Here is a 19,990-nt window from a genome sequence, read left to right on the forward strand (position 1 = left end):
CACATTGACACAGTGACACATTGACACATTGACAACAACAGAGGCTCAGTGGAGTAATGTAGAATGGCAGCCAGTATCAGTGGAAACAGAAAGCTAGCCGTGGAAATGCTAATGACAAAAATCTGTCGAAGTGTCAAAACTGGGGCAAAAGCCCTGCACATCCAAGAGCACAGTGTGCATCTAATGAAATAGTGTGTCACTCCTGTGGGGGAAAAGGGGCACTACCAATGTGTGTGTATGTCATCAAGAACCGTGAACAAGGTTCAAGAAGAGGATGATAGCATTTTCCTAGGAACAATAACAGCAGGAGGTGACCTATATAGTAGAGTGATTGACATTCAAGTGATGGACAGAAATGTGAAATTCAAAATAGACGCTGGTGCCGATGTGACTGTTTCCCAGAGAATGTGTTCAATCACATTTTTGCAGGAACCAGCAAGCAAGCTCTGCAAAAAGCAACAAAAACTCTGCTAGGACAAAGAAGAGAGCCGCAGGACGTGAGTGTGGTTCTAACCAAAGGGAGAAAAGGAAACACTGGAGGACGTGGATGATGTCATCAGAGATCTACACACAGCTTTACTAGGCAGACCAGCTATCACAAAGCTTGAGCTAGTTGCTCGACTCGACAGCATTGATCTACAGACACTGAAAGAAAGCTATCCAAAGCTGTGCAACGGTCTTGGCACAGTACAACAACCATATACCATCAAGCTGAAACCCTGCGCAGAGCCCTACTCCACACTCAACAACGGATTCCTTTGAAATGTCTGCCAAAAGTCAAGAAAGAGCTAGAGCGCATGCAAGGGTTCAAGGTTGTCACCAGAGTGGAGGAGCCCACGGACTGGTGCGCCGGCAAGGTGGTTGTGCCAAAGAAGAATGGGGACGTGCAGATACAGTGTGTGTCGATTTCACCAGTCTCAACGAGTCAGTGTGTAGAGAAAAATACATACTTCCCTCTGTTGAACAGACCCTTGGCTCACTAGCCGGGGCGAAGATCTTCAGCAAGCTCGACGTGAACATGGGCTTCTGACAGGTCCCACTAGAGTCAGTTGAGCTAACAACCTTCATCACACCTTTCGGACGTTACTACTTCAACCGTCTGCCTTTCGGCATCGCTTCAGCACCTGAACACTTCCAGAACAGAATGGTGACAGAGGTCACTGAAGGCCTGGAGGCAGTGGTCTATCACATGGATGATGTGTTAGTCTGGGGCCAAACACAAGAGGAGCATGATGCAAGACTTCATGCCGCGTTGCAGAAGATGGAAAAGGACGGTTTAACTCTGAACATGGACAAATGGGACCTGTCAAAGCAGGAAATGAAGTTCCTGGGCCACATTATCTCGGAAAAAGGAAGTACAGCCCAACCCGACAAAGACAGAGGCTGTCAAGGAGATGACAGTTCCATTTAATTGATCTCAATGACTCTTGGATAGCGCATCACACTTTGTCATGAATTCGTTTTTTTAAATATAAATAAATCGCCAGACATGCGATTTAGACAGACAGACACCAGCCACTACCCTTATGCAAATTATTTGCTTGGGACAAATGTTCCAGTAGCAGCTGTCAATTCTTTTGATCTCTGCGTTTCTGATTCGACAGGTCTACATATTCTGCATTCAATGTTCATAACTCATTAAGGGCATATTTTATAGCCTTGCTGGAGGTTTTCGCATAAACAAACCTTTAAAAAAGATATTTTGTATTATTGTTTGAGATATAAAATAAACCACCAAAAGCTAGATTTTGTTTAATTTGAGGCAAAATGATGTTGTTTTGAAGCTCATTCCCTGCAATGAATGCTACGTAGTGTAACAAGACTCTTGACATCTTTTAGGGTTAAGGAAAATAAAGTCTAGACCCGATTTCCCCCATTTTTATTAGGGTACTAAATATGTTTTATTATTATAATTTAGATGAGCCTTCTATTTAATTATACATATTCTCTTTTATAGAAAGTGAATAGATCAATTGATAGCGACAGAGTCACACAGTGGGAACTACGTTTTTGGCTAAAATGTCCTAGTAGCCTACTGGGTACAGTTCATAATGCCTTTGACCAAAGCAAAATAGCTCCATATTATCAAAGATCCACCTCCATATTTTACAGTAGGTATGGGGTTATTTTTTGCATATGCATCATCTTTCTTTCGACGCAAAACCCACCAATGGTGTGCGTGGCCAAATAGCTATATTTTCATGTCGTACATGTAAATGCCTGGAGTTCGCTAAACGCCATTGGCACTTGGATTGGAACTTGTGCTATGGTCAGATGAAAATAGAGCTCTTTGGCCACACACATTAGTGGTGGGTTCTGCTTCAAAAGAGAGACGCATAACCAAAGATGCATAATGTCGTAGTAAATATATAATGTTATAGCTTGGTCTGACTAAAATCTTGTGCATGACCCATCTTGTGTTGGGCCTTTGTATTTAATACAATGCACAAAAGACTTCTATCTTGTCAGCCTTATCAGCAGGTGGCTATGGACAACACCCACGCCATAGGTCTCTCAGTTCTTCCAACTCACGAGTTCTTGCTCTGAGGACACACACACACACACACACACACACACACACACACATCATCACTGATAAACACACACACACACACACACACACACACACACACACACACACCACTGATAAACACACACACACACACACACACCACTGTTAAACACACACAAACACACACACACACAAAAAACCCCTTCTCTTAGGCTGAACATCTGAAGACAGAGAACCCGACTCAGAGCCAATGCAACAGTGACACTAGCCTGGAGGTGACCTCGCCCAACTCATCAGGACCAATCAGAAGATCAGAACGACTAGATTCAACCTACTTCATTTTATTGTATAAAATGTCAGCACACAATGTTTAGGGGCTCTCTCAGATATCTCCCTACGAGATTGACGAACGGGTCCGTGCACGCGATTCCAGATATCTTTACCTCTGAATAAACTGCCTTATATTATACAATTATCCACCTTGTCCAAAAGTCTCTACTTGGTCTCCGTTCTCCAGTAAACTTGTTTTATCAACAAAATTGGTAGCAGAGGATGGTTTTCTTCTCTGAATTCGGTCCATAGAAAGTTGATAGAGAAAGGAGACAAGTAAGAGACGGATCAGAAAGGACGGGTGACCTGTTCGCAGGAGCAGCCGGGAATCCAGCTCGCCTCAGGAAACTGATCTAGACGGCCGTCAATACAAAGGTAAGCAGAACCTGTTAAAACAAAATCTGCATATTGTATTATAGGATAAACCAAAATTAAGATCAGTAGTACTGAGCGTGAGTATGGATTACTGTTAAATTTATAACATATCTATTATGACTCAAAAGGCACATATGTAAAGATATCTGAAATCTTAGGCTTTTTACTGTTGAAATGTGACTCTAGAGAGGAGTCTAGTTACAGTGGTTCACAAGAGAAGGACCGACTTTTATTTTTACTGTTGAAATGTGACTCTCTAGGTGAGGAGTCTAGTTACAGAGGTTGTGGTTCACGAGAGAAGGACCCTTTTATTTTTGCTGTTGATGCTGATAAATCTTAGGTTTTTACTGTTGAAATGTGACTCTAAGAGAAGAAGTCTAGTTACAGTGGTTCACAAGAGAAGGACCGACTTTTATTTTCTGTTGAAGTGTGGCTCTCTAGTGAGGAGCCTATTACAGAGGTTTGGTTCACAAGAAATGGACCCTTTTATTTGATCCACAAGAGAAGGATCTGGTGGCTTGATAAAAAGATTCAGATAGTCGGGTTGAGTTAATTCCGTGAGAATCCAAGTCCAGAAAAGGTTCTCCCGACTAGACGCCAGTTGAATGGTTTAAACGACTGGGAGTCTCCTTGAGGAGAATCAATAAAATAAAATAAAAATACAAGTTCAGATAGTCGGGCAATGGTTGACTTGGCACTCAACTAGATGTACTGTGAGGAACTCAAACTGAATTCGTGTGTTGATGTTGATATGTAAATGCAAAATGTAAATGTTGAAAATGTTAACCTGAATGTTGTGTAAGATTGGCCGTTTCATGAGACTAACTAGTTGATAACTTTTAAGAGGACCACCGAGTCCTATTTTGCCTGTTATGCAGCCGCTGCGCTAAAAGCTGACTTGTACTTTTTTCCCTCTTGTGGTGTTGGTATTTCCTTAGTTCCTAGAATTAAATTGATAATTATTTTGGAAGCGCTCGAGTTTGTTAATATATTGTTCCAAAAGGGCGATTCTGATACCTTTTGGGAAAATATATAATAACTCGAATTCCTGAAAAACAATAATAACTTTTGCAAAATAATTCCCAAAATTAAATTGATAATTATTTTGGGAGCGCTCGAGTTTGTTAATATATTGTTCCAGAAGGGCGATTCTGATACCTTTTGGGAAAATATATAATAACTCGAATAACTGAAAAACAATAATACCTTTTGCAAAATAATTCCTAATAATAAGTTATTGAAAATTCTTTGTGTACGAGGGTGGGACATCAGAGATAAGTCTGAGTTGGCACCAAGAATACATTGCTGGCCTCGGCCAGTGACGGGCTAAGTACACCAAGATAGTCGGACCTTACCCGAAATTCTATATACATATATATATATACTGAAATAGCCATGGCCGTCACTACTATCCCTGATAGGTTGTGAGTTTCCACAGTTAAAAGGTCCTATTTTAGATAGGTTGTGTGGTAGGTGTGTTTTGACGTATGAGTGGATAAGATTTGACCCATCATTAGGTGGGGGAGAATCACCGAAATTGACCAGAGGTAAATGTTTGTATGTATGTTTTCTGATAGGAATTGGACTCCTGCTGGGCACTCCTTATGAGGGGTTGTTGTGTGAAGCTATTTTGAATTACTTTAAATTTACTTGTAATATAGAAGAGGTGGCTAAGGGATTTTTAACAGTACCAACCATGGGGGGGGGGGGCAAATCCTCACAAGAGGTCCCAGAATTTACTGGGGACGAGAAATGCTTGATGTAATTAAAATGGAATCCAGGGATAGCTTCAAATCTCCATTATATAACCAGGTGGAGGGAGAGGAATGGTTTTGAGGGACGTCTGGACGCAGATAAACTCGAATCCATGCTTAAAACAGATACATAAGGTGTGTAAAGGAGAAATGAGCAGTGAGAGAGAGAGAGAGAGTAGGAGGGGGCAAGTACCCACTGATAGCCTTACCTAATCGATGGGGGGGGGAATGAAAGGGGCCCCAGCAACCTTAGATGTATACAGTAATAATAATAATATGCCATTTAGCAGACAGGCCATGAACACAGAGGACGTGGCCAGAGCGGTAGAAAGAATGACCCACCCCATGACAGGAATAGTAAGGTTTGGGCTGCCGTTAGAGGGCAGTGGGTTTCAGGGGATGCCCATAGGACACTTTTGCCATGGGCCGATTACGGAGAGTATGTTGGGAAAATAACTGAATTGTGTAATAGTCTCAGAGAGACATGCAATCCATCAGACAGGAGAGAGGAGAGAGAAGTCCATCCCCCAGCTTTGAGCGTGAGAAAGAGGAAGATAAGGCGTGATTAGTCCTTGAGGGAGAAATAGTAGACTCTAGTGGGGGGAAGACTAAGGAACCCTTTTGATCCAAATTGTGAGGTGTTTGAATTGGCTACTATTGACTCAGCACTTCAACAGGAACAGAGAAACCTAATTTGGCATTGACAGTAATGGGTATGAAAATTAATTGGATGATGGGGTTTTGTGTTGAATTAGAGACAGTGAGACTATTAGTCAATACCTAGGAGAGAAGAGAGGTTACGGTAGCAAAGACAGACAAGAAGGAAATAGTAATAGTGGAGACAGGAGTGAGTGGAAGTGTTACAATTGTGACAAAACGGGACATTTTGCTAGAGAATGTGAGGAACCGTGGAGTTACTGCAAGGAAAGGGCACCAGTTAAGAAACTGTAGGCAGAAGGGGAAGAGAGAAATCAGGAGTCCTCATGACCTGGCTGTTTGGTTGTTGTTTTTTAATTGGGGTTTTCAAATAGAAAACAACACACCTAGTATGATGTTAATAAAGTCTTGTTGTTTCAATTTTGGAGGGTTTTCAGCAGGTCAAGGGTTATAGGTCTTAAAGGTGCACACAGTGAATTTTATGGATTTTTTAGGTTTTGGCTGAGTTTGGGGTATATATGATTTCTTATGAGAATGAATGTCATGAGGACTTAATGAACACTTGGGATAACTAACATTTATGAAATATTTAGAATAATGGTAATTGTTTAGTATACTATGGGATTAAACAGTTCGTTAAATGATTTCAATGGCCTCTGAACTCTGTTTTAACATTCTGGTGTTAATTAATCATCCACACTAGTACATTCTAAAGGCATGAGAGGAAGACTTTAAGATAGTTTATTTTACTAAGTTGAGGGTAATTTATAGTACTGTGAAAATTGTGAAGAAGATTATAATTTGGTAATAATATATTTGATTTGAACCATAAATAACAGAAGAGAGAGTGGAGGAATGGCAATTGGATAATGAAATACCAATATTAACTAAAGTGATTGTTTAGGTAGGTGGTAATATTGACACATGGCCAAATCATGTGTCAAAGAGGGGGATGGTTGGATTAAATATTAAATATATACGAAGGAGAGGACAAAATACTTTAAAAAAAAACATGTATGATAGTTTATTAACCACACCTGTATGTCAGAGGTTTTGTGCCCCACAGGTGAACTAAAGGAGAAGGTGACCCACTCTATCTAACCAGGAGACTGAATCAGGCCTGGCGGGAAGGGCCCTACCAAGTACTGCCTTTGCCAGCAGAATAGCTGAGAGATCCATCTGGGTGCATGTCACACACTGTACAAAACCAGCTACACCTGACGAACAAACACAGAGTTAGGAGAAAGATCCGATCACCACTAGGGTTCGGGGGTTGCCTCCTTAACGAAGATTCCCTTACCCTGTCTGATCATCCCTGTGTGAGTTCGATAGAAGGTAAAGCAATGGGTTGGCCTCTGGCATCTGACATGTTCTCAGGGCAAGGGTGGGGATTCACAGGTCTCCCGACGGTAGGTAGCTGTCTGATTGTGGGGGCCATATTCCTAACACACACGGACCCTCCTGTTTCAGCCAGAAGTGGTAGTTAACCTAACACAAGTTGAAAAGGCATAGGAGACAGCTAGACGTAGGGAGAGGGGAAATTCTAGAGTAAACCTCTCTGAGGGAGGTAGTGAGACCGGGGCTGTGGTAAAGATAGTGCAAAACTATAGACCTGGAGGAAGTAGTACAGGTGGAAACGGGGTATAGAAATCTTAACCTGTGGTTGGAATGGATTCAGTATACGGCAAAAAACTATGTCTAAAGAGGACTGTTTTGCCTGTAGGACAGCCAAACCAGGGATAACAACTACTCCGTTCCCCTTGACAGGCTTTAACTCTCTGTCAGGTTTTTCCTCCATGCAAGCCACCTGGGAATGTGGTGAAAGAGTCTTATGGTAACTTGCACTATCTGTTTCCCCCGATAACAAAGTCATCCCGACCTGGGTTGCCTCAGTTTGAAGTCACAGGGGATTCTTATTATTGTTTTTCTAGGACTAGTAAGGATAGGATACAGGGTAGGGCCTTTTAGCTCCTGCTCCCACACAGAGAATGTCACACCTAAAGAGACCATGACTAATCTCTCCTCTTTGTTGCAGCCAGAGGATTTTAGGAGCCAAAAACCAGACCCGTGCTGACATCTGATGGATGTGTGGTGATAACTGATTGTGAACTCACCTACATACGCAAACAATCAAACGTGTCAGAGACTGGTGAGTTGTCACATAGAAAGTAGGACCTCCTCCCGGGATCCTTTGATGAAAGGATATATATTGATGGGATCCACAATCAGATCGCAGCTGGGTTTGAATCAAGTATTTTCTGGTGGTCAACAATTAATAAAAATGTAGATTGGATAAATTATATTTAATATAACCAGCAAAATATTTATAAACCACACTCGTGATGCAATAAAGGGATTAGCTGAGCAGACAGCGGCAACTAGCTTAATGACATGGCAGAATAGAATAGCTTTAGATATGCTTTTGGCTGAGCGGGACGGGGTTTGTGTTCTGTTTGGATATATGTGCTGTATTTTCATCTCCAACAATATAGCACCGGATGGGCCTGTGACCAAAGCGCTTGAGTGACCATCACCACGCTGGCGAACGAACTGGTTGAGAACTCTGGTATTGATAGCTCCATAAACGGTTGGTTTGATAACATATTTGGTAAATGGAAAACTATTGTTGTGACTATTCTGGGTGAAGTTATGGCCTCTATGGGTATACTTGTTCTTTGTGGATGTTGCCTTATTTCCTGGCTGAGTGACTGGTTTGGTGAGTACTCTTCTATGGTGGTTACTGGATTTCTGACCCTAGTAATTGTGTTTTTGCTGTTAATGTGTTGTGCTGCTTGCATCGTCCCCTGTCTCAGGAGGTCAGTGGTAGGAGTGGTGCAGGCGTCAGGTATGATGCTGTTGTTACCGGCCCAGGATGATGCAGGTGACTCTGCTACTGACTCTGAGACCAAGCTGGATGATCCATGTTTTGCCTAGTAAAATACATACACGCATTTATTTTCAGTTCTTGCTCATTTATTACCTTATGTTTTTTCTAACCACTGTGATTGTTTATTCTTCCTGATGTGAAGGTAAAGGATTCCTGGGTGGCTGGTAGCCAACTCAGTACATGTTAGGTGTAGGGGAGGAATAGTGGGTTTTTTATAAACATTAAATGTTGTGATTTAATTTCCATATCCTGTTATTCTTAAGGGTGATTATACTCTGTTTAGAGTGACACCATAAAATTGTTGGCTTTTATTTTTAATCGGATCTGTATGTGATGAATAGCTTGGAAGGAATGCATTAAGGAGGAGCACTGTACTGATATGGATTGTTTCACATAACAGGCTGATAAGAACACTCTCTCTTTGTTGTCTGTGAAACTGTCCTTGAACATGGGTACATGGAGTACAGTTAGTGTCTTTTGGGTGCTGACTGTTATACCATTAATAAAAACGTCGATAGAATTAACTACATACATTAATGTTCAAAAATTAGGCAATTGGACACAACAAGGTTTTGAGGAGGTGCATGGCCAGTTGGCTGCAACCTCTCTCATGGCTTTCCAAAATCGTATTGCTGTCGACATGCTCCTGGCTGAAAAAGGAGGAGTATGTGCTATGTTTGGTGAACAATGTTGTACCTTTATTCCCAACAATACAGCCACAGATGGCAGCTTGACTGTCGCCCTGGAAGGGTTACGAACTCTTAATGGCAAAATGAAGAGCCACTCAGGGGTGGATACTTCAATGTGGGACTCTTGGATGGATGCGTTTGGTAAATATAAAACGCTTGTTTCTTCTATACTTGTATCCATCTCTGTTTTTGCTGCAATTCTAGTGCTTTGTGGATGCTGTTGCATTCCATGCATACGGACGCTGACAACCAGGATTATAACCACCGCTATTGATCCACATCCTGCAGATAACGGTCAGATGTTTCCTTTGCTTGCTATTGACGATGCTGACCAAGGATATCTGGATGATGAATAGCATTTAAGCTTTTTGTCACGTCTCTTGTGAGACGTGAAGAGGGGGAATGTAAAACTTTATCTTCTGATAAAGTTTTCCCTATTTTGCCAATTGCAGCTTTAAGCTTTTTGTCACGTCTCTTGTGAGACGTGAAGAGGGGGAATGTAAAACTTTATCTTCTGATAAAGTTTTCCCTATTTTGCCAATTGCAGCATTTAAGCTTTTTGTCACGTCTCTTGTGAGACGTGAAGAGGGGGAATGTAAAACTTTATCTTCTGATAAAGTTTTCCCTATTTTGCCAAATTGCAGCATTTAAGCTTTATGTCACGTCTCTTGTGAGACGTGAAGAGGGGGAATCAAAACTTTATCTTCTGATAAAGTTTTCCCTAGTTTGCCAATTACACTGTTAGCTTGTGTCACGTCTTAAGTTTTCCTTCTTTACTGTTACTTGGTCACGTCTCTGGGGAGACGTGAAGAGAGGGATTTGTCGTAGTAAATATATAATGTTATAGCTTGGTCTGACTAAAATCTTGTGCATGACCCATCTTGTGTTGGGCCTTTGTATTTAATACAATGCACAAAAGACTTCTATCTTGTCAGCCTTATCAGCAGGTGGCTATGGACAACACCCACGCCATAGGTCTCTCAGTTCTTCCAACTCACGAGTTCTTGCTCTGAGGACACACACACACACACACACACACACACACACACACACACACATCATCACTGATAAACACACACACACACACACACACACACACACACACACACACCACTGATAAACACACACACACACACACACCACTGTTAAACACACACAAACACACACACACACAAAAAACCCCTTCTCTTAGGCTGAACATCTGAAGACAGAGAACCCGACTCAGAGCCAATGCAACAGTGACACTAGCCTGGAGGTGACCTCGCCCAACTCATCAGGACCAATCAGAAGATCAGAACGACTAGATTCAACCTACTTCATTTTATTGTATAAAATGTCAGCACACAATGTTTAGGGGCTCTCTCAGATATCTCCCTACGAGATTGACGAACGGGTCCGTGCACGCGATTCCAGATATCTTTACCTCTGAATAAACTGCCTTATATTATACAATTATCCACCTTGTCCAAAAGTCTCTACTTGGTCTCCGTTCTCCAGTAAACTTGTTTTATCAACAATAACCACATTGAAAATCTGTGGTTTGAATTGAAGAGGTCAGTTCATGGCGCAAACTAAAGATGTCAAGGATCTGGAAAGATTCTGTAAGGTGGAATAGTCTAAAATCTCTCCCAATTTGTTCTCCAATGTCATAAAACATTTTAGAAAAAGGTTCAGTGTCTGGTGTATTGAAAATGGGTGATCCAATCATTTTGACACCTTGATTTTTTAGATTATTTAGATTCTTGTTGTAAAGATCTCTTCCTCTAAGCAATTGTATAGTATAAAATAATACAAATAATCATCACTGATTTATTAGAAAACTGTATAGCTTACTTGTTGACTGTTAACTTATCAAGAATTTGAAACATAAATTAACATTTTACGGCAGTTGGGTAACTTGAAATGTAGGTACATTAATATATGTCATACAAATTCATACTCTAACTTTAAATGAATAGCTATGATATTTAAAGTGAGTGTTATTGGTAACAATTCACATTGATGTATCCTAGTAGTTAACATGCGTGCAGTTCATAAATAATTAATTAACATATTGGCTAGGAGTCGGTTATGTTCTGGTAATGTACTTCACTGTATGACAGGGACTGGTAGATATTGTAATCAACAAGTTTAAATCAATATGTGGAAATATATCCATTAACCCTGAACTTGGATGTAGTAAATACAAGTATCTGCTTTGTAATGATTTAAACCACTATTTTGAATGAGATATTTTTTTGCTAAATATTTCTAGCTTTTATTATTTTTATTTCATTACTTTTTAAGATGTATTCTTTGTATTTTGTTTCTTTAAATCAAGTAGTAGTAGTAGTAAGTACTGCACATAAAACTAAAATGAGACACCCTGTGTACATGGTAAACACTGCCATCTGGTGGCAACATAAAGATTATGGACGACAACAAACCTGTTACGCCACCCTATTGTGTTACGTTACATTGGGCTCCTCTCGATAAAAACCTGTTTCAAGACGTTTGTGATCTAATCGAATTAGAATAGCAGTTTACTCCGTGAAACAAAAGAAACTGGTTGGTCAACTAAAACAAGTATTTTGTAGAGAAAAGGAGGAATTACATTTTTCCACCAAAACTTTTGGTTGAGTAGACTGTAGACTACACACTTAGAAATTAGGTTTCTTCATGGGTTCTTTGGTTAGGGTGATGGTTCTTTCTGTAACCATAATTAATGACTGAACGAACTCTTGGAGCCCTTCAATGATTCTTTGCCGTTCAGAAAAGGGTTCTTTACTCTTTTAGCGATAATTAAAATGTAGGGTGCCAGCTCATTAGCATATTTCGGGGCGTGGTTTGGGCTCAGCTATTTTTGCGCAACCATGAGTGAGAGTGCCATTCCAGTTTATCTAAGCTGTTGTGTTATATTACTGGAATCATTTAGGAGTGTTGCAATGTTTGCGGTTGTCCCGCCAAATTGTGCGACTTTGAAAACGTGTTGCAGGAATTTGGGATTTTCTAAATTGCACCACAGCTGCTATTGCATTTCTCTTAAAATATACAGCTGTGGAAAAAACTAAGAGACCACTGCAAATGTTCTTTAAACAGCATCTCTACATGTATGACAGCCATTCCATTCGAGTGTCTGTTGAATTCCAACACAGGCACACCTCATTCTACTGAATTAGGTACTGATTAGGTGATCACATGAACCAAATCTTATTTAACGAGGAAAAGTATAAAAACCACTGCAGTGGTCATCACTATCCTCTTGCAATAAGACCCAGCTGGATGGCAACAGTGCTAATAGGACCTCAAAAGTAATATTACTAAAAAAATAACTATTGACCATGCCAAAAGAGTTGAAAAGGAAAGTTTTGAGTGAGGAAAAGAAGGGTTCAATTCTGGCTTTACTGGCAGAGGGATACAGTGAGCGTCAGGTTGCTTCTATCCTTTAAATTTCAAAGACGGTGGTTCATAAGAACAAGGTCAAGCAGCAGACATTGGGGACAACAAAGCTACAGACCGGCAGAGGGCGAAAACGACTCTCTACTGACCGGGATGACCGCCAACTCATTCGAATGTCACTCAACAACCATAGGATGACATCAAGTGACCTACAAAAAGAATGGCAAACGGCAGTTTGGGGTGAAGTGCACGGCGAGGACGGTTTGAAACAGGCTCCTAGGGGCAGGGCTGAAGTCATGCAAAGCTAGAAAAAAGCCCTTCATCAATGAGAAGCAAAGAAGAGCCAGGCTGAGGTTTGCAAAAGACCATAAGGATTGGACTGTAGAGGACTGGAGTAAGGTCATCTTCTCTGATGAGTCCAATTTTCAGCTTTGCCCAACACCTAGTCGTCTAATGGTTAGACGGAGACCTGGAGAGGCCTACAAGCCACAGTGTCTCGCACCCACTGTGGAATTTGGTGGACGATCGGTGATGATCTGGGGGTAATTCAGCAAGGCTGGAATCAGGCAGATTTGTCTTTGTGAAGGACGCATGAATCAAGCCACGTACAAGGTTGTCCTGGAAGAAAACGTACTTCCTTTTGCTCTGACATTGTTCACCAACTCTGAGGATTGGTTTTTCCAGCAGGACAATGCGCCATGCCACACAGCCAGGTCAATCAAGGTGTGGATGGAGGACCACCAGATCAAGACCCTGTCATGGCCAGCCCAATCTCCAGACCTGAACCCCATTGAAACTTCTGGAATGTGATCAAGAGGAAGATGGATGGTCACAAGCCATCAAACAAAGCCGAGCTGCTTGAATTTTTGCGCCAGGAGTGGCATAAAGTCACCCAACATCAATGTGAAAGACTGGTGGAGTGCGGTAGTGTTCTTTGTTGTGTGTCCGTGTAAATAGCCAGTTTTTTGTATTTCTTTTGTATTTTTCGTACATATTTCCCTATCACACTTTTCATGTGTCTCTCCTCAGGCCGGTGGTTCCTGGTCCTCTGGCTGATGCCGTCCCCCGGGGTACGCCTCCTCCACCCCTGGACATTGACGGGAGTCCAGCGTATTCGGTGAGGGACCTGCGGTACTCCAGGTTCCGTGGGGGACGGCTCCATTACCTGGTGGACTGGGAGTGGTATGGTCCTGAGGAGAGGAGCTGGGTTCCGGCTGGGGACGTTCTGGACCCCAACCTAATTCGGGACTTCCACCGTCGCCGCCCTGACCAGCCCGCTCCTCGTCCTCGGGGTCATCCTCCTGGCCGGTGACGTCCAGCGGCTGGAGCCGCGCGTCCGGGGGGGTACTGTCACGTTTCCTCCCGTTGCTCCTCTCCGGCGCTCTGATTCGCCGGTCTACTGAGCCACCGGTCTGAGCGCACCACCTCAGCAACACCGGAATGGAAACCCAACGCACCCTAATCACCTCCAGCGCACCTGCACCTCATCCCCACCCCTATGCAGCCCTGGACTGTTCTGTGATAGTTGTGTGTGATTGTTTAGCTTCGTGTCGTTTACTCTGTCTTTGTTATTCCTCTTTGTCATTGTTAAGTAAACCTTGACCTTGTTAATTCCTGCGTCTGCGTCCTGCCTCTTCGTATACTGAGTACTCGTCACAAAATTGGCCATATACCCCCTTGTGCCTTATTATTTAATCATAGCAGTCAAACAAGTTAAATCGACATCCATTGATGGAAAATTACCTGGCGAGTTTAATAAGGGCAAATTATATTTTCTATTGCCACATATTCAAATTCCTTTATTATGTCATAGCTTGAAATAATTATTATTTTGAGGAAACCCACATTTTTCTTCTAACGTCGTTACCAGTTACTATGATATTCCTTCTTAATTGGCTCGATAACGTTATGGAAAAATGGTTATTGTTTAGATATGGCAACTCCTCTATTGCTGTGAAAAAATAAATTGGGCTAGTCATTGGACTGGACATTTTTTGCTTCACCTGGCAACCCTACCAGTTACAGTGTCTTGTGAAAGACTTATGTAGGGCCTTGTGTCAACAGTTGACAAATTCAGTGGTTCTCAATTCTCTCCTCAGGGACCCCCAGCACACCTGATTCAACTAGTTAATTAACACAATAATAATGCCAAAGGAATTTTAACAATATATTATGGCTAACCAGAATAAGAAACTCTGTATGGTTCTTCAAAAGGGTATTTGTAGAACCTTTGAGATTGAGAAAGGTTCTTTATAGAACCATTTTCTATAAAGGTTTTTATAACCCTTTTTCTGTGTTATATAGAACCTTTTATTAATGGTTCTTTATAGAACCTTAGGAAAGCACCAAAAAGGGATCCACTATGGTTACAAGCCAAAGAACCCTTATTTTGAGAAATTGGCCAGTGTTACCTAGTGTTGATTTTTCAGTGTAACATTTCAATTTTTGATTCAGGAGTTAAATTAACTATGTAAGTGTGAATGCAGGTTGCAGGTGAATAACATTTCAAAATGTTGGATATCCCCACTCTGTCTGAATTCCAATAGGTATTACACATCACTTTGCAAGCCAGCATAATGTGACTTGCAGGCTTGATGTGGCCTGTAAACCATTAGTTTCAGGCCACTGTATTAGGGTTAAACTAGGCCCTCAAAATAAGGCCTTATGAAATACTTATTGTATTGTCTTAAAGAATGTCATTTTAATGATAACATATTCACTTAGGGTCTTACTTGGTGAAGGCAGGGTTGCCAGGTCAAGCAAAAATGTCAAGACAATGACCTCTGAAAATCCGCCCACAAGGCCTGAAAACTTGGCAACATTTTGTTTTTGCCACATTTATCCATGAAACCCTTTTTCCATAACGTTATCGAGCGAATTAAGAAGGAATATCGACGTCATTTTTAACGACATAGGTTAAGAAGCAAAATTCGGTTTTCCATCAAGATAATAATTTTTGCAAGTTTAAGAAAATATAAATTGCCCTTATTAAACCTTCCAGATATTTTCCATCAATGGATGTCTATGTAACTTGTTTTGACTGCTTTGATTAAGCAATAAGGCCCGAGGAGGTGTGGTATATGGCCAATATACCACGGCTATGGGCTGTTCTTATGACATAGCCCTTAGCCTTGGTATATTGGCCATATACCACAAATCCCTGAGGTGCTTTATTGCTATTATAAACTGGTTAACAACGTAATTAGAGCAGTAAAAAGTACTTTTTTGTCATTCCTGTGGTACACAGTCTGATATACCATGGCTTTCAACCAATCAGCATTCAGGGCTCAAACCACCCAGTTTATAATTGTAAATAAATCCAGTTTGTGCATAACTATAGATAAATCCGACAGGAGTTTGAGTGATGAAAGATGGACAGAGGATCTCGAAATCTCTGTGCAAGAATCACTTGGAAGAACTTCAAAAAACGAATGTTTCTGGCAATTGTTCCGTTATGTGCCAGATGTTAAGACTATATTATGTGCCAGACGTTAAGACTACAAACCGTTATAAATGGCCTATTTGCGAGATTGACTTGTTATTTCAATAGGCATAGGCTACTGCCAAAAATCTGGGTTTTAATTAACGCCCCTAAAGTCCTTCTAGCGCTTTAATGTTTTATGGAAAAAGGGTGTCTCCATAATGACCAATCAAAATAGCCTACCTACAACTGGTAAAAAGTTGTCACGACATGCGCACGTGCTGCTCTGTCTCCGTGACTCAGCCTCTGCTGCAGCGCTCTCTCAACCAGTGCTCTCTCAACCAGCGCTCTCTCAACCAGTGCTCTCTCAACCAGCGCTCTCTCAACCAGTGCTCTCTCAACCAGTGCTCTCTCAACCAGCGCTCTCTCAACCAGTGCTCTCTCAACCAGTGCTCTCTCAACCAGTGCTCTCTCAACCAGCGCTCTCTCAACCAGCGCTCTCTCAACCAGCGCTCTCTCAACCAGCGCTGTCTCAACCAGTGCTCTCTCAACCAGTGCTCTCTCAACCAGCGCTCTCTCAACCTGTGGTCTCTCAACCAGCACTCTCTCAACCAGCGCTCTCTCAACCAGCGCTCTCTCAACCAGCGCTCTCTCAACCAGCGCTCTCTCAACCAGCGCTGTCTCAACCAGTGCTCTCTCAACCAGTGCTCTCTCAACCAGCGCTCTCTCAACCTGTGCTCTCTCAACCAGCACTCTCTCAACCAGCGCTCTCTCAACCAGTGCTCTCTCAACCAGTGCTCTCTCAACCAGCTCTCTCTCAACCAGCACTCTCTCAACCAGTGCTCTCTCAACCAGCACTCTCTCAACCAGCGCTCTCTCAACCAGTGCTCTCTCAACCAGCGCTCTCTCAACCAGCACTCTCTCAACCAGCGCTGTCTCAACGCACACACACCCCTCTGGTCCTTCTTCCCAGCATTCAATTCAATTCAATTTCAATTTCAATTTAAGGGGCTTTATTGGCATGGGAAACGTATGTTAACATTGCCAAAGCAAGTGAAATAGATAATAAACAAAAGTGAAATAAACAATAAAAGATTAACAGTAAACATTACACTCAGAAGTTCCAAAATAATAAATACATATCAAATGAACTGCTGCACATGCTCAGATACTTTGTGTGACTGTGTGAAGTCTTGCATCGCGATCATTGCAGATCATATCTGCAGTGCTGGTCATAGCAACTTTATAACACTAATTGTACATTTTAATAATTCAATGTAAGGATATCAGCAAGTTATATACTGTATATTCTTTTGTTATTATGTTAAGTAGGAGGGAGAATGGCGGAGCGGTTACTATGTGGGCCAAAAAGAGGACATATCAGAAGAAAACGACACATGAAATGTACACATGTTCTGATTCTCTACCCTTCATCCAGAAGTGTGCACTTGTTCACGCCCCCTCGTGCATTTGAAAGTGTTGGATTGAGGCAAGAAGGTCTCAAGGAAATGTCCACAATTTTCCTTACACCACTCCATTCCTTTTAAATTCATAAGGTGGAGTGTACACTGAGTGTACAAATCATTAAGATCACCTGCTCTTTCCATGACATAAACTGACCAGGTGAATCGAGGTGAAAGCGATGATCCCTTATTGATGTCACTTGTTAAATGCATTTCAATCATATGTTGTATGTGTGCCATTCAGAGGGTGAATGTTGAGTTGCACCCCCTTTTGCCCTCAGAACAGCCTAAATTCGTTGTGCATGGACTCTACAAGGAGTCGAAATAATTCCACAGAGATGCTGGCGCATGTTGACTCCAATGCTTCCCACAGTTGTGTGAAGTTGTTTGGATGTCCTTTGGGTGGTGGACCATTCTTGATACACACAGGAAACTGTTGAGCATGAAAAACCCAGCAGCGTTGCAGTTCTTGACACAAACCAGTGCGCCTGGCACCTACTACCATACCCCGTTCAAAGGCACTTACAGTAAATCTTTTGTCTTGCCCATTCACCCTCTGAATGGCACACATACACAATCCATGTCTCAATTATCTCAAGGCTTTAAAATCCATCTTTAACAGTCAGTCTATGTCATGGAAAGAGCAGGTGTTCCAAATGTTTTGTATACTCAGTGTACATGGAAATTGATTTCATGAAGTCCGCATACAAACACACAAACACAACATACTATAATTCATGCAGTATGAAAAACAGGAAAGTACACAAGTCAGACATATTATGCAGCCTACTGTCTGGTCTACTGTCTGGCCTACTGTCTGACCTACTGTTTGACCCTACTGTCTGACCCTACTGTCTGACCTACTGTCTGACCCTACTGTCTGACCTACTGTCTGACCCTACTGTCTGGTCTACTGTCTGGCCTACTGTCTGGTCTACTGTCTGGTCTACTGTCTGACCCTACTGTCTGACCTTACTGTCTGGCCTACTGTCTGGCCTAATGTCTGACCTACTGTCTGACCCTACTGTCTGGCCTACTGTCTGACCCTGTCTGACCCTACTGTCTTGTCTACTGTCTGTTCTACTGTCTGGCCTACTGTCAATACTACTGTCTGACCTACTGTCTGGCCTACTGTCTGACCTACTGTCTGACCCACTGTCTGATCTACTGTCTGACCTACTGTCTGGTCTGTCTGACCCTACTGTCTGACCTACTGTCTGACCTACTGTCTGGCCTTCTGTCTGGCCTACTGTCTAGTCTAATATCTGGCCTACTGTCTAACCTACTGTCTGACCCTACTGTCTGGCCTACTGTCTGGTCTACTGTCTGGCCTACTGTCTGGCCTACTGTCTGGCCTACTGTCTGACCCTACTGTCTGACCTTACTGTCTGACCCTACTGTCTGACCCTACTGTCTGCCCCTACTGTCTGGTTTACTGTCTGGCCTACTGTCTGGCCTACTGTCTGACCCTACTGTCTGACCAACTGTCTGGCCTACTGTCCTACCCTACTGTCTGACCCTACTGTCTTGTCTACTGTCTGTTCTACTGTCTGACCTACTGTCTGACCTACTGTCTGGCCTACTGTCTGTTCTACTGTCTGTTCTACTGTCTGACCCACTGTCTGGCCTACTGTCTGACCTACTGTCTGGTCTGTCTGACCCTACTGTCTGGCCTACTGTCTGACCTTACTGTCTTACCCTACTGTCATACCAACTGTCTGACCTACTGCCCTACCCTACTGTCTGACCCACTGTCTGGCCTACTGTCTGACCTTACTGTCTGACCTTACTGTCTGATCTACTGTCTGACCTACCTTCTGACCCTACTGTCTGGCCTACTGTCTGGCCTACTGTCTGACCTACTGTCTGACCCTACTGTCTGGCCTACTGTCTGATCTACTGTCTGGTCTACTGTCTGACCTACTGTCTGGCCTACTGTCTGACCTACTGTCTGACCCTACTGTCTGGCCTACTGTCTGACCTAATGTCTGGTCTACAGTCTGGCCTACCTTCTGACCCTACTGTCTGGCCTACTGTCTGACATACTGTCTGATCTACTGTCCGACCTACTGTCTGATCTATTGTCTGGCCTACTGTCTGACCCTACTGTCTGGCCTACTGTCTGACCTAATGTCTGGCCTACTGTCTGGCCTACTGTCTGGCCTACTGTCTGGCCTACTTTCTGACCCTTACTGTCTGGCCTACTGTCTGATCTATTGTCTGGCCTACTGTCTGACCCTAATGTCTGGCCTACTGTCTGGCCTACTGTCTGGCCTACTGTCTGGCCTACTGTCTGGCCTACTGTCTGGCCATGTAATTGTATAAGGCTGTACTTTTAAAGAAGTTCAAAGGAGTAAATGGAGCTACACCACAACAATAAAACTAAATGTCCTTAAATTGTCCCTGGCAAGGATTATTCTCATGAACTTCATATGGACAGTATTTAGGCAGTGATGTCAAAGTTGCAGGGCCATATATAAGTTAGTTGTAGACTCAATTACCGGTAACTTAAATTATGATTTGG

The 19,990-nt window shown here is 42.4% G+C and overlaps 1 long non-coding RNA gene across 1 annotated transcript; it reads left to right on the forward strand.

Moving 5' to 3' along the window:
- The first annotated feature begins 12,238 nt into the window (after nucleotides 1–12,238).
- Nucleotides 12,239–14,199, forward strand: LOC311136913. Its single transcript, XR_014613900.1, has 2 exons — nucleotides 12,239–13,506; nucleotides 13,612–14,199. It is a non-coding gene; the product is annotated as an uncharacterized lncRNA (long non-coding RNA).
- The last annotated feature ends 5,791 nt before the right edge of the window (nucleotides 14,200–19,990 follow it).

This window comes from Coregonus lavaretus (assembly GCF_964263955.1).
Source record: "Coregonus lavaretus genome assembly, chromosome: 11".
Classification (NCBI taxonomy): Eukaryota; Metazoa; Chordata; class Actinopteri; order Salmoniformes; family Salmonidae; genus Coregonus; species Coregonus lavaretus.